This window comes from Dendrobates tinctorius, unplaced genomic scaffold (genome assembly GCF_039654945.1).
Source record: "Dendrobates tinctorius isolate UK_male_01 unplaced genomic scaffold, ASM3965494v1 ptg000164l, whole genome shotgun sequence".
Lineage (NCBI taxonomy): Eukaryota > Metazoa > Chordata > Amphibia > Anura > Dendrobatidae > Dendrobates > Dendrobates tinctorius.
The window spans coordinates 10,011,840-10,024,315 of NW_027361831.1; the positions used below are offsets into that span (position 1 = coordinate 10,011,840).

General features: G+C 43.5%; 1 protein-coding gene across 1 annotated transcript in view; it reads right to left on the minus strand.

Annotated features, from left to right (window-relative positions):
* Positions 1-12,476, minus strand: part of LOC141053043 (uncharacterized) — an 84,588-nt gene that overhangs the window by 35,427 nt on the left and 36,685 nt on the right. The gene's annotated exons all lie outside the window — the stretch shown is intronic.

The following is a 12,476-nucleotide window of genomic DNA, read 5'->3' on the forward strand; positions in this document are numbered from 1 at the left end:
CAAAGATTGGGTAGGATACGTAACTCAGGTATATATAGATATATATATATATCTATATATAACCAGAGGTGTCCGGAGGGATAGTCTGAGACGCCCTCCTCCTTTCACTGAGTACCGCATTGAATTTTGGGCTTCCCAGAGGGGGATTGACTCTGTGAAACAGAGACTGATATGGCCGCCAGTACTGTGCACAACTGAAGTAAGGATATTTAGCTCTAAATGAGAGAATCTGTGGAAGGAAAAGAAGAATTTTGTGGCTTGGCACATAAATTGTGTGACGAAGGTGTTAGGAAGAACAGAGGAAGTGAATTCTGATTGTTTCTGTTACTGCTATATTGAAGAAGAAAAATTGTCTATTATGACAGGGACTGGATGTTTTGTGGTTCAAGTAAGTGACTGTGGTGTGAGAAAGTGATTAAAGAAGAAAGAACTGAGATTGAGACTAATGTGTCAGGCAGACAAATAGTTAAAAGTGATGATTTGAAAGAAGAGGTCTCCCTGCTAGATGATAAGGTCACTCCCCAGGAAATCAAGCCTCTCCTCCCGACTGTAAGCTCTGTGCCCCTTAACCCCAGGGCACCAATATATCCTGGTGCCCCATCCTATGATCCTGCTGAGTGGATTTGTGCTGTATGCGGAGTTACTAATCCTCAGTGGAGAGAGGTCTGTTACTATTGTACAAGGAGACAGGGAGTAGCAGCCCCCACCTTTCCTTTGTTAAACGCTATTATCATCCGCCGCCAGCCTCAGTCCCCGCTATGTGTAATATTGTTAGTGGTTATGATTATCCACCCCCTTTACCCCATCCCAAATAGACACCCATTGCAATCAATTACCCAATCCAGAGACTTCCCCCATGGCTTTCTACAGGCAAATGGCAGAAAATCGAGAGTAATGTGCCGACTCCGGACGATGCATTAAAGTAGGAAAAAAAAAGTTTCCAGAAGAAATTAACCTGCTCCGTATCAGCAAAAAAAAAAAAGCAAGCTAGCAGCCAGCAGCTGCTCCAGTAATCCCAGCTTCCCCTCACACATCCCCCCACAGCAGCTCGTTCACACACAGCAAACTCCAGCCCCTCCCTGCCAATTCTTGTCTGCAATGCTGGCGCTGTGCCCGACTCGGACACTTTCAAAGAGATTGTCATACCCCCGCTGTTTTAATCAGAGTAGATGGCAGACCCAATAAACATACTATTACAAAACCGATCCCTGTGGGACCCTTCCCTAAGGTTACTGCTCAGTTCGTAATCTCTCCTACATGTCCAGTAAATTTACTAGGGGCAGATTTATTATCACAGTTCCGCTCTGGAATACAATTCCAAGATGATGGTCAGATGGTTCTTACATTACATAATCCCTATGTAGATGAAGACAGTGAGGAAATCTGTATTTTGCATGCCTTTCCCACAGTTATGCCACAAGGGGCCCAAAACAGTCCCAACCAGTTTGCAAAAATTATGAGCGAGTGTCTTTTGCTATTGCTGCCACTGTTAGCCTCCTTAAGCATCTGGCAGCACTGAACTGTCGGGTTTCGGCCTCGAGACTTCAATTCTGCCTTGGTCAAGTGATATTCTTGAGTCACTGTCTCCTTCAGGGTGCCAGACACCTCGCAGAAGAAAGAAAAATAGCTGTCAGCCCCCTTCCTTTCCCAAAAGATGAAAATGAACTCCAGCGTTTTCTTGGACTATGCACTTATTTTTGTCAGTGGATACCGGATGCATCCCACATAATACAACCCCTTTACAATGCTTAGAAAGACGGTATAATGAATTATAAGGAAAGATGGCAGTGATGAGGATTACCTCCAACATGATTATTCCCAATTTCTGATTGAAGAAACAGCTACTCCATCAAATGCCAGTGAGAATCCATTCCCAAATCCCGATCTGGTGTTATACATGGATGGTTCAAGATATACTGATGAGTTTGGTAGATTCCACACGGGATATGCTGTTACCACAGAGGACACTGTAGTGCACGCAGCTGCACTCCCACCCTCACAGTCAGCACAAGAAGCAGAACTCCAGGCTCTGTCTACTGCATGTACTTTGGCCAAGAACAGACGGGCTAATATATACACAGACTCACGGTATGCATTTGGTATTGCTCACGATTTTGGGGCTCTATGGGCCAATGGAGGGTTTATTACTACTGCCGGAACCCCAGTGAAAAATGCTGAAGCTGTTAAAACCCTCATGGACTCGATCAAATTACCTACTCAGGTGCTATTATCAAAGTTAAGGCGCACGGTGCTAGGAACAGTCCACAGACTGTTGGCAACGCATTTGCAGATATACAAGCAAAAGCCGCCACTCTTTTACCAGTTGAACCAACCATACCAACTATGGTGACCACACACTCTCAGCATAAACAGTTGCAAGAAGCATTGACCCTACAAGAACCTGATGATCTACAACAGACTGAAGTTTTCTGTCGGACCCCGCGAGACCGCTTAATGACGATGTAGAGAATGTCTCCAAAGGAAGAGGTGAAGCAATGGAAGACTGATGGGGCACGTATGGATCATGATCTCTGGAAAAAGGACCAACTCGTGTGTCTCCCTAAGTGGATGTACCCTGCTATTGCCATATGGGCCTACATATCAAGGAAAGAATAAGGCCCTCGCCCTGGTGCAAAAATTCTACTGGGCCCCAGGAATTTCCACAGTTTTGACAGCGCTCAACCGTGCCTGTAATATCTGTCAGACTTGTAATCCCAGTCAACTTAAACGTGTACCGCTGAAGTATCTTGCTAAGCCCGACTATCCTTTCCCAAGGCTCCAGGTGGACCATATCACGTTGCCCAAGTCTGGAAGGTATGAATACTGTTTGGTTGTTGTTGACATGTTCTCCAGTTGGTCGGAAGCATTCCCTGTTACCAACATGACTGCAAAAACCACAGCGAAGAAACTGGTGATGGAAAACCAGGGGAAGAGTCTTGAGGAGATCATTTGCATATTCACAGTGCCTTCTGGGATAAGTGAAGAGTCTCCACGAGCTCAACGATCACTGGGTTTTGGCCGTTGCAGCTGAAAAGAGGAAATCGGAAAAACTGCGCGCCGAATTTTGGCTCATCTTTCATCGTTTTTAAGAAATCTCAAGATGGAAGAGGCTAGGAGCCATTTGGTGAGCTGCATTTCTTGCTACATGTTCACAGATTTACCAGTGGAAAAGCCAAACTTCACATGCCACAAATGCAAGCTTGTGACCCTGTTGGAGGAAAAGTTGCAAACTCTCGAAGAGAGGTTAGCTACTTTGAAGATCATTAAGGAAGGTGAAGAGTTCATGGACAGAGCAGAATTATCTCTTCATGTTACAGAAAGAGAAGAAATTCGAAGTGCACCTGAAGAAACAGAGGAATGGAGACAAGTGACCCAGAGAAGCAGGAGGATCAGGAGGCAGTCAGCACCCATACTGCTCAGAAACCAGTACCAGGCTCTCACGCAGGAAAACGATGAAGAAATACATCAGGATAAGACTTTGCCAACAAACAGCCACCTTGTACGCCTTCAGAGTCCTCCTGGATGGAGAAAGAAAAATGTTGTGAAGAAGAAACGGAGAGTGGTGGTCATGGGGGATTCCCTGTTGAGAGGAACAGAGGCCGCTATCTGCAGACCGGATATAACTTCAAGAGAAATGTGCTGTCTTCCAGGTGCAAAAATTAAAGATGTGTCTGACAGGATATCAGGACTCTTCAGACCTACAGATGACTACCCATTCCTGCTACTACATGTGGGGACAAATGACACCGCAAAAAACGACCTGGAAACCATCTGCAGAGACTTTGAAGACTTAGGCAAGAAAGTGAAAGAACTGGGAGCGCAGGTGGTCTTCTCTTCCATCCTCCCAGTGGATGGCCATGGAACAAGGAGGTGGAATAAGATTCTGCAGGTGAACAACTGGCTACGTCGATGGTGCCGTCAGCAACGATTTGGATTTCTGGATAACGGAGTGAACTACTTATACGATGGACTACTTGCTAGAGATGGGGTGCACCTTACGAAGACTGGAAAGCAGGTATTTGGAAGTCGCCTTGCTACACTTGTAAGGAGAGCTTTAAACTAGAACAACATGGGAAGGGAAGCAAAAGACCAGAAAAAGCCATACACCTGACAAATGCTATTGAGAACTCTGCTATTAGAAGTGGAAAGGAAGAACAAAGACGAAAGAATCTAATTAATAAAAATATTGGAGAAAGAGAAACCAATCACAAACTAAAATGTTTCTATACTAATGCACAAAGCATGGGCAACAAACAAGGAGAATTGGAACTACTAACACAGGAAAAGAAATATGATGTCATTGGAATCACTGAAACTTGGTGGGACAATACACATGACTGGAATACAAGACTAGAAGGATACAACTTATTTGCAAGAAACAGACTTGATAAACGAGGAGGGGGTGTCGCATTGTATGTTAGAAATGCGTATATCTGCACAGAGATTGAAGCTTCAGAGACTGGGAGTTCTGTGGAAACTGTTTGGGTAAGAATACAAGGACAGAACAATGGAAAGGACACCATTGTAGGCATTTACTACAGGCCGCCTGTGCAAGCTGTAGATATGGATGAACTCTTTATGCATCAAATGGCCAAGTTCTCCAAAAAATATGACATAGTTGTCATGGGAGATTTCAACTATCCAGACATTTGTTGGGAAGCTCTCTCAGGCAAAACTAACAGGTCAAGGAAATTCTTATCCTCTCTTGCTGACAACTTTATCTTCCAAAAGGTAAAGGAGAAAACAAGGGGAACTGCTACCTTGGATCTAATCCTTATAAACAGGGAGGAAATGGTTGAGGAGGTAAAAGTGGCTGGGACCCTAGGAGGTAGCGACCATGCTATTTTAGAATTTTGGATAACTAGAGGCGGAAGACCTGTGAAGACTCAGACGTCAAGGTTAGATTTCAGAAAGGCAGATTTTAAGGGATTCAGAAAGAGAATTGGAGGGATCCAATGGCTGGATATCCTTAAAGACAAAAATGTCCAGGAAGGATGGGAAATCTTGAAAAATGAAATTCTCAAAGCACAGTTGTTAACAATTCCGAAAAGAGGGAAGAATAGGAAGCATTTAAGGAAACCAGGATGGATGAACACAGAACTTAAGCACATGCTAAAAAGGAAGAAAAAAATGTTTATAAAATGGAAAGAGGGAGGCATATCTAAAGAAGAATATAATGCTGTCTGCAGAACCTGCAGGGCACAAATCAGATTATCTAAAGCTGAAAATGAATTGAGACTTGCAAGAGATGTCAAAAGCAATAATAAAGGATTTTGGGGATATGTCAAAAGTAAAAGAAAAGTCAAAGATGCTATAGGATTTTTACAGGATGAAAATGATGAAATGGTAAGACAGGATGTTGAGAAGGCTGAACTTTTAAATTCCTATTTTGCATCTGTTTTCTCTCAGAAAGGAAATGTAACATCAACTGTTATTCACTGTCCTATTAAGGGAATAGAAGAATCCAGGATATCTATAAACAGAAAGATAGTGAGGAAACACTTAGCTAACCTAAATGAATTCAAGTCTCCAGGTCCAGATGAATTACACCCCAGAGTACTGAAGGAGATAGCAGAAGAAATTTTTGAACCCCTCTCCATAATCTTTGAAAATTCTTGGAGAACAGGAGAAGTGCCAGAAGACTGGAGAAGAGCAAATGTTGTTCCTATCTTCAAAAAGGGGAAGAAGGTGGACCCAGGCAACTATAGGCCGGTGAGTCTGACTTCTATACCAGGAAAGATCTTTGAACAAATTATTAAACAACATGTATGTCAATACTTGGATAAGAATGAAGTGATTAAACAGAGTCAGCATGGGTTTGTAACTAATAAGTCATGTCAGACTAATTTAATTTCCTTCTATGATGGTATTACTGATTGGGTGGATCAAGGAAATGCTGTAGATATAGTATATCTTGACTTCAGCAAAGCATTTGACAAAGTCTCTCATACAATCCTTATTGAAAAAATGACTAAGTATGGAATGGACAAGGCAACTGTTAGGTGGATTCATAACTGGCTTAGTGATCGGACCCAAAGAGTGGTCGTAAATGGCTGCACATCCAGTTGGAAGAATGTCTCAAGTGGGGTACCACAGGGCTCTGTCCTGGGCCCTGTATTGTTCAACATCTTTATCAACGATTTAGATGAAGGAATTGAGGGTAAACTGATTAAATTTGCTGATGACACAAAGCTAGGAGGGATAGCTAATACTAGAGAAGAGAGAGAGGATTCAAAAAGATTTAAATAAACTGGAGAAGTGGGCAGCAACTAACAGAATGGTTTTTAACAGGGAGAAATGCAAAGTACTACATCTGGGCAATAAAAATGAAAAAAGCATATATAGAATGGGAGGAATAGGGCTAAGTGACAGCACATGTGAAAAAGACTTGGGTATACTAATAGATCACAGACTGAATATGAGTCAACAGTGTGATGCAGCAGCAAAAAAGGCAAATGCAATTCTAGGATGTATTAACAGAAGCATACAGTCTAGATCACGTGAAGTAATTATTTCCCTCTACTCCTCTTTGGTCAGACCTCATCTGGAATATTGTGTCCAATTTTGGGCACCACATTTTAAAAAAGACATCAACAAACTGGAGCAAGTTCAGAAAAGAGCGACCAGAATGGTGACCGGTCTGCAAACCCTGTCTTATGAGGAAAGGTTGCAGGATTTGGGAATGTTTAGTTTGCAAAAGAGAAGACTGAGAGGAGACTTAATAGCTGTCTACAAATATCTAAAGGGCTGTCACATTGTAGAAGGATCAACTTTATTCTCATTTGCACAAGGAAAGACTAGAAGCAATGGGATGAAGCTGAATGGGAGGAGACACAGATTAGATATTAGAAAAAACTTTTTGACAGTTAGAGTGATCAATGAGTGGAACAGGCTGCCACGAGAAGTGGTGAGTTCTCCTTCAATGGAAGTCTTCAAACAGAGGCTGGACAGACATCTAACTGGGATGATTTAGCGAATCCTGCTTTGAGCAGGGGGTTGGACCAGATGGCCCAGGAGGTCCCTTCCAACTCTACGATTCTATGATTCTATGATTCTAAGATATGGGGTTCCAGAAGTTGTTGAAAGTGATCAAGGTCGGCCTTTTCTTCTCATGTGTACCAAGAAGTTCTGACAATGCTTGGATCCACTGTAGCCCTCCATACTCTGTACCACCCACAATCCAGTGGGAAAGTTGAGAGGTTGAACGGCACACTTTAAGGGACAATTGACCAAAATGATGCAGGAGACTACGGCTCCATGGCCAGAGCTCCTACCCATTGTACTATACCACGTTTGTACTACCCCTATTGTAAAATATGGTTTGTTCCCATATGAAATATTGTTTGGTGCTAGGCCCCCAATTGCAAATTTCCAGCCTCAGCAGTTATCAGAAGAAACTGACCGTGCTGTTCAATGTGTTATTCAGCTTAGTAAAAATCTTGCTAACACCCATGCTCTAGTTTCTTCTTCTCTTCCAGATTGAGCAGAAACCGACATCTGTTATAACCTGAAGCCTGGTGATTTTGTAGTCGTGAAGAGGCATGCCAGGAAGCACGGACTAGAACCCTTGTATGACGGTCCCTATCAAGTTCTCCTCATCACCCAACAAGCCAATAGCAAATAAAAGGGGGAATAATGTTTTGGTTTTTCACATTTTTCATATGATTATTGGTAGAAGTTAAAAGTTAAAGTTAGAAGATATTCAAAGACAAAGAGATGGGGCGGAGCCTGAACGTTGGTGGAGCAAGAAGCAGGAAACCTGAGCTCCCGGACAAATGCACCAAAAGGGGCTCTAATATCACCAGAGCCTTCTTTTTATACCATCCCCGCATTACAACCCAAACCAGGACCCCACTGGATCGCATAGACCCTGGGTGGCAAGTCACGTTCGGGATAAAGAAGGGATTCATATAACTGTGGCCCTGCAGGCGGGAGATTGCCGGAGTGGCGGAAGGATATACTGCTAACAGCACCATCGCCTCGGGTAGAGGACTTCACCCCTGACCCAAGGCTGTCAGATAAGAGAGACACCGGAGCTAACCCTCCCCTGCAAATAAGGTACCATTGCGAAACCCCCTGACCAGGACACATAAAATCGCTACTATTCTCATAGCTGGGGGACGGCTACAGAGAGTGTGTATCACGCCGCAGCATTGAAAATAGTCCCGTCGGGCTTGCAGAAGACACGCGGCCCGGGACCTAGAATAGACGTGCAGCGGCACGCTTCAGCCTCCTCCCCTCTCTGCAATCAGTGAGAGAGATCTGAGGAATTCAAGCGTCTCCTGGAGCTGAGGTAACATTGAAATAACAGAAGCAAGGTGACGGAGTGTCTTAAGCAGAGGGGTCTGATTCAGGGGACAGAGGACCAGGAGAGCATGGTCATTCTCCCTAACTCCGTAGCAATAAAGGAGATAATCAATTAATCAAGTGGGGGCCTGAGACTGTCTGACCCGAGGGGTGCGAGGAGAGAAGGGAGTAATATAAGGAGCCTTAGATCTGTATTAAGCGCTCCCCCCCCACCAGTGCTGTCCCTACATCTTTCATCCCCCCCTTATTTGCTTTCTAATTAACCCATGTTATACCTAGCTGTACGAATATAAGAGAGGATTCTCTGGAAAACCAGCAGAAAGTGGTTATAGACTGCCATCTAGTGACCAGAGCCAGAACGACATCTCTTTCCATTGTTTATCACTTATAAGATTGGGCATAAAATGGAACATTAGCTAAATTCATAGCCAGCGAGAGGAATTCTAATCTTCAAACTGCTCTATTCTTCTCTGCTTTAGATAACTGCAAAAATGGGGAGATCCAGCGTAAAAACGCAAAAGAGCATGCCCAAACCTACAAAGTCCACTACGCAAACAGACATGGATGACTTTCTTACAAAACAAACGGTTCCGTCAGATTCTCTTAAACCATCCAAGCTTCGTGATTTGACCTCATTAGGAGATTCAGATTCTGAACCGGAGAGTGACTCTGACACGGGCAGCACAGCGAGAGAGGCCTTAGTCACTCGTTCGTTCATCAAACGTATATTGTCTAAAGCTCTTGAGCCAATAGGACAAGAACTTGCAGAGATAAAACACGACCTAAAACTTCAAGGCCACAGACTTGAGACATTGGAAAATTCGCAAGTTACCATGACGCAAAGTTCGAACGCTGTACTAGACTCTTTAAAAGTCCATGAAATCCAACTACATACAATTCACACGGTGCTAGAAGATCATGAGAACAGAGAACGTCGTAACAACATAAGAGTTAAAGGCCTTTCTGAAACGGTGGCCTTTGAGGCGTTATGGAAAGCAACACAAGAGATATTCAAAGAACTACTTAATGAATCAGATCCGCAGGAAATCGAACTGGTGAGAGTACACAGAGCATTGCGTCCGAGGCCTTCTCAAGGGGAAACTCCACGAGATGTGATCTGTCGCTTCCTCGATTATCGAGCAAAAGACTTAGTTCTTCGCAGAGCGCGGGAGGCGCAGGAGATCTCGTATGAAGGCTCACAAATTAAACTTTTCCAGGATTTATTGGCTAGCACTCTCAGGAAGCGGAGGATCTTGAAACCGTTCACTGAAGCATTGATAAAAAAAGGCGTCCGTTTTAGATGGTTGTTCCCGTTTGGAGTACATATCACAAATGGAGACAAAGGTATCTCAGCAAGAACATCACAAGACATCAAAGAGGCATGTGAGTCCTTGGGGATTGAGCTGGAGGCCTACCCGGACCTGGAGTCCTTCCATTCGGCGACCCTATTGCATCCGCTGCCAGATGACCCGGCGTGGCAGATAGCCCTGACGCCAAAATCACAAAGGCTGAAAAGGAAGCTGACAAAGACCTCGCTTCCTAAGGACTCCAGAGACAATACTTGATCTTTGGGTTAGACCCAGATTTTGCAGTTAAGTTTTCTTGGTGTCTACCCCAGTTGGGGTATTGAATGTGGTTGAAGCAAATCTGATGGGGTTGGCGTGCTTTTCCAAATATGGGTAAGCACTGCTGCCACATCTATCCAATAATTCGTTGTAAGGTTTCAACCTAGATTTAGTTACAGCCCAAACTGGGCATTCTCCTAGAATGGAGCATTTCATATTTCATATTTAGTTTATAAGGTTGATTGGAATTTTCCTCAAGCTGGCATTCTATGAAACAATGTCAGTAGGTAACTATGGTACGTTGGCATATTGGTCAATGATATTGTGCAACTTAATAACATGGATAATGTTAATATTGTGTTCTCCCCCTCTTTACCTTTCTGTTTTCTCTACCCTTTTCTTTCTTTCGTCTGGTCTACTTGTCCTAGACCCCCTCCCCACACCTATAGGCACAAGGATTCGTCTCCGTCGTGAGCTGCAAGGATGCTGCTGTGTACAGAAACATGATGGATTCGGATAAGGTACACACATTCATCTCTTTTAACGCACATGGGCTGAACTCTCCAAACACTAGACGCCACACATTACAACTATTCAAAAAACAGCAGGCAGCAGTATTGCTTATTCAGGAAACGCACTTCAAACCGGATAAATTGCCCTCCTTTGAAAGCTCGATTTATGATAAATGGTTTCATGCGACAACCACCCAGTCCGGTTCCAGAGGAGTGTCAATAGCAGTGGCAAGGGGAGTGCCCTTCCAGCTAAGAGAAACTATGGCGGACCCTCAGGGTCGTTACATCTTTGTCAAAGGTCTACTAAACGGTGCCCTGGTAACATTGTGCAGTTTATACGCACCAAATAAAAAACTATTGAGATGGGTACTCTCAACACTGAAAAAAATTGATGGCTTTAGAGAAGGTGCATTGATAGTGGGTGGGGACTTGAATGTTGCATTAGAGCCTTTGCTAGACACGACTAAACAGAAAAGTTCGCTCTCACCTAAAGATCTTTACAGAATAAAGTCACAACTGGGATCTCTACAATTGATTGACACATGGAGATATCTAAACCCCTCTGACCGAGACTACACCTTCTACTCCCACCCTCATAAATCTTACCACCGTTTAGACTATATTTTTATATCCAGTAAAATGCTTGCCAATATACAACAGGCGAAAATAATTCCGAATATTTATTCCGATCACTCTTCGGTTTTGTTAAAATTCTCATTATCTAAAGCCTTTCCCCGACATAGAGTATGGCGGCTCAATGAGTCAGTACTTGGAAGTACCGAGGTACAGACACGTATAAACAAAGTGCTCTCCCAATATTTTGAGCAAAATGCTTCACCAGAAATTTCCTCACAGATACTATGGGAAGCACATAAGTCAGTTGTCAGAGGGGAGTTGATATCTATCACTTCCTTTCTAAATAAACTGCAACAAAAAGAAATCCAGGATCTTTATGATAGTATATCACAGCTGGAGCTTACACATAAACATAAAATAGATCAACATAGCTTAGAGAAGCTGCAACAAAAAAGACAGCAACTTAAAGACATATTAAACTCGAGATCTGCTAAGCTATATGCAACATGGAAAAACAGAATGTACGTCCATGGAGACAAAGCATCCAAATTAATGTTATCGCAACTAAGGAAGCGGCAGTCACGTACGCTGATTAACTCAATTAAGAATGAACAAGGGTTCAGCTCGCAAGCTCCTGAGCACATGGAGCGGGCATTCCTTGACTACTATAAGAAATTATATAATCTCCGTCCGGAAGATAACGCCGATTCCGCACTTAAAAGAAGCATGGACACTAGGTCCTTCCTAAGCACTTTAGATCTGCCTGTCTTGTCTGATTCCCAAAAACAATATCTTACTAGACCTTTTTCACTGGGGGAGTTGCAGTCCGCCCTGTCAAAGTGCCCGAAGGGGAAAGCGCCCGGTCCAGATGGATTCTCAGCACTTTACTATAAATCCTTCTCTGGCCTCCTACTCCCACATTTATTGAACGTTTGCAACGCAGTTTTACAAGGCCACCCATTGCCAAACCAAATGCTTACAGCCAGAATATCCCTAATACACAAAGAGGGGAAGGATCCTGAACAATGTAGTAGCTATAGGCCAATCTCTCTCCTTAATGTGGACCTAAAAATCCTAGCAGGGCTGATGGCAAAAAGAATGGCCAAGTCATTGCCAAATTTGATTTCCTTAAATCAGACCGGGTTTGTGGGTGGAAGGGAGGGAAGGGATAATGTCCATAAAGTATTGCACCTTCTTCAATACGCAAAAAATCGTAAACTACCATTGATGCTTCTTGGAACAGATGCAGAGAAGGCCTTTGACAGGGTGGACTGGGTATACCTACGGGAAGTGCTGATCAAGTTTGAGATACCCGAAGCGTTTATAGCAGCCGTAATGGCAATGTACGATAAGCCCACAGCACATATTAGGATTAACGATTTTACAACAGATGCATTTACTATAAAGAACGGAACAAGACAGGGCTGTCCCCTATCCCCGTTGTTATTTGTGCTAGCAATGGAACCTCTCTTAAAGGCCATACAAGTACATGAGGGAATAGAGGGTATTCGCATCA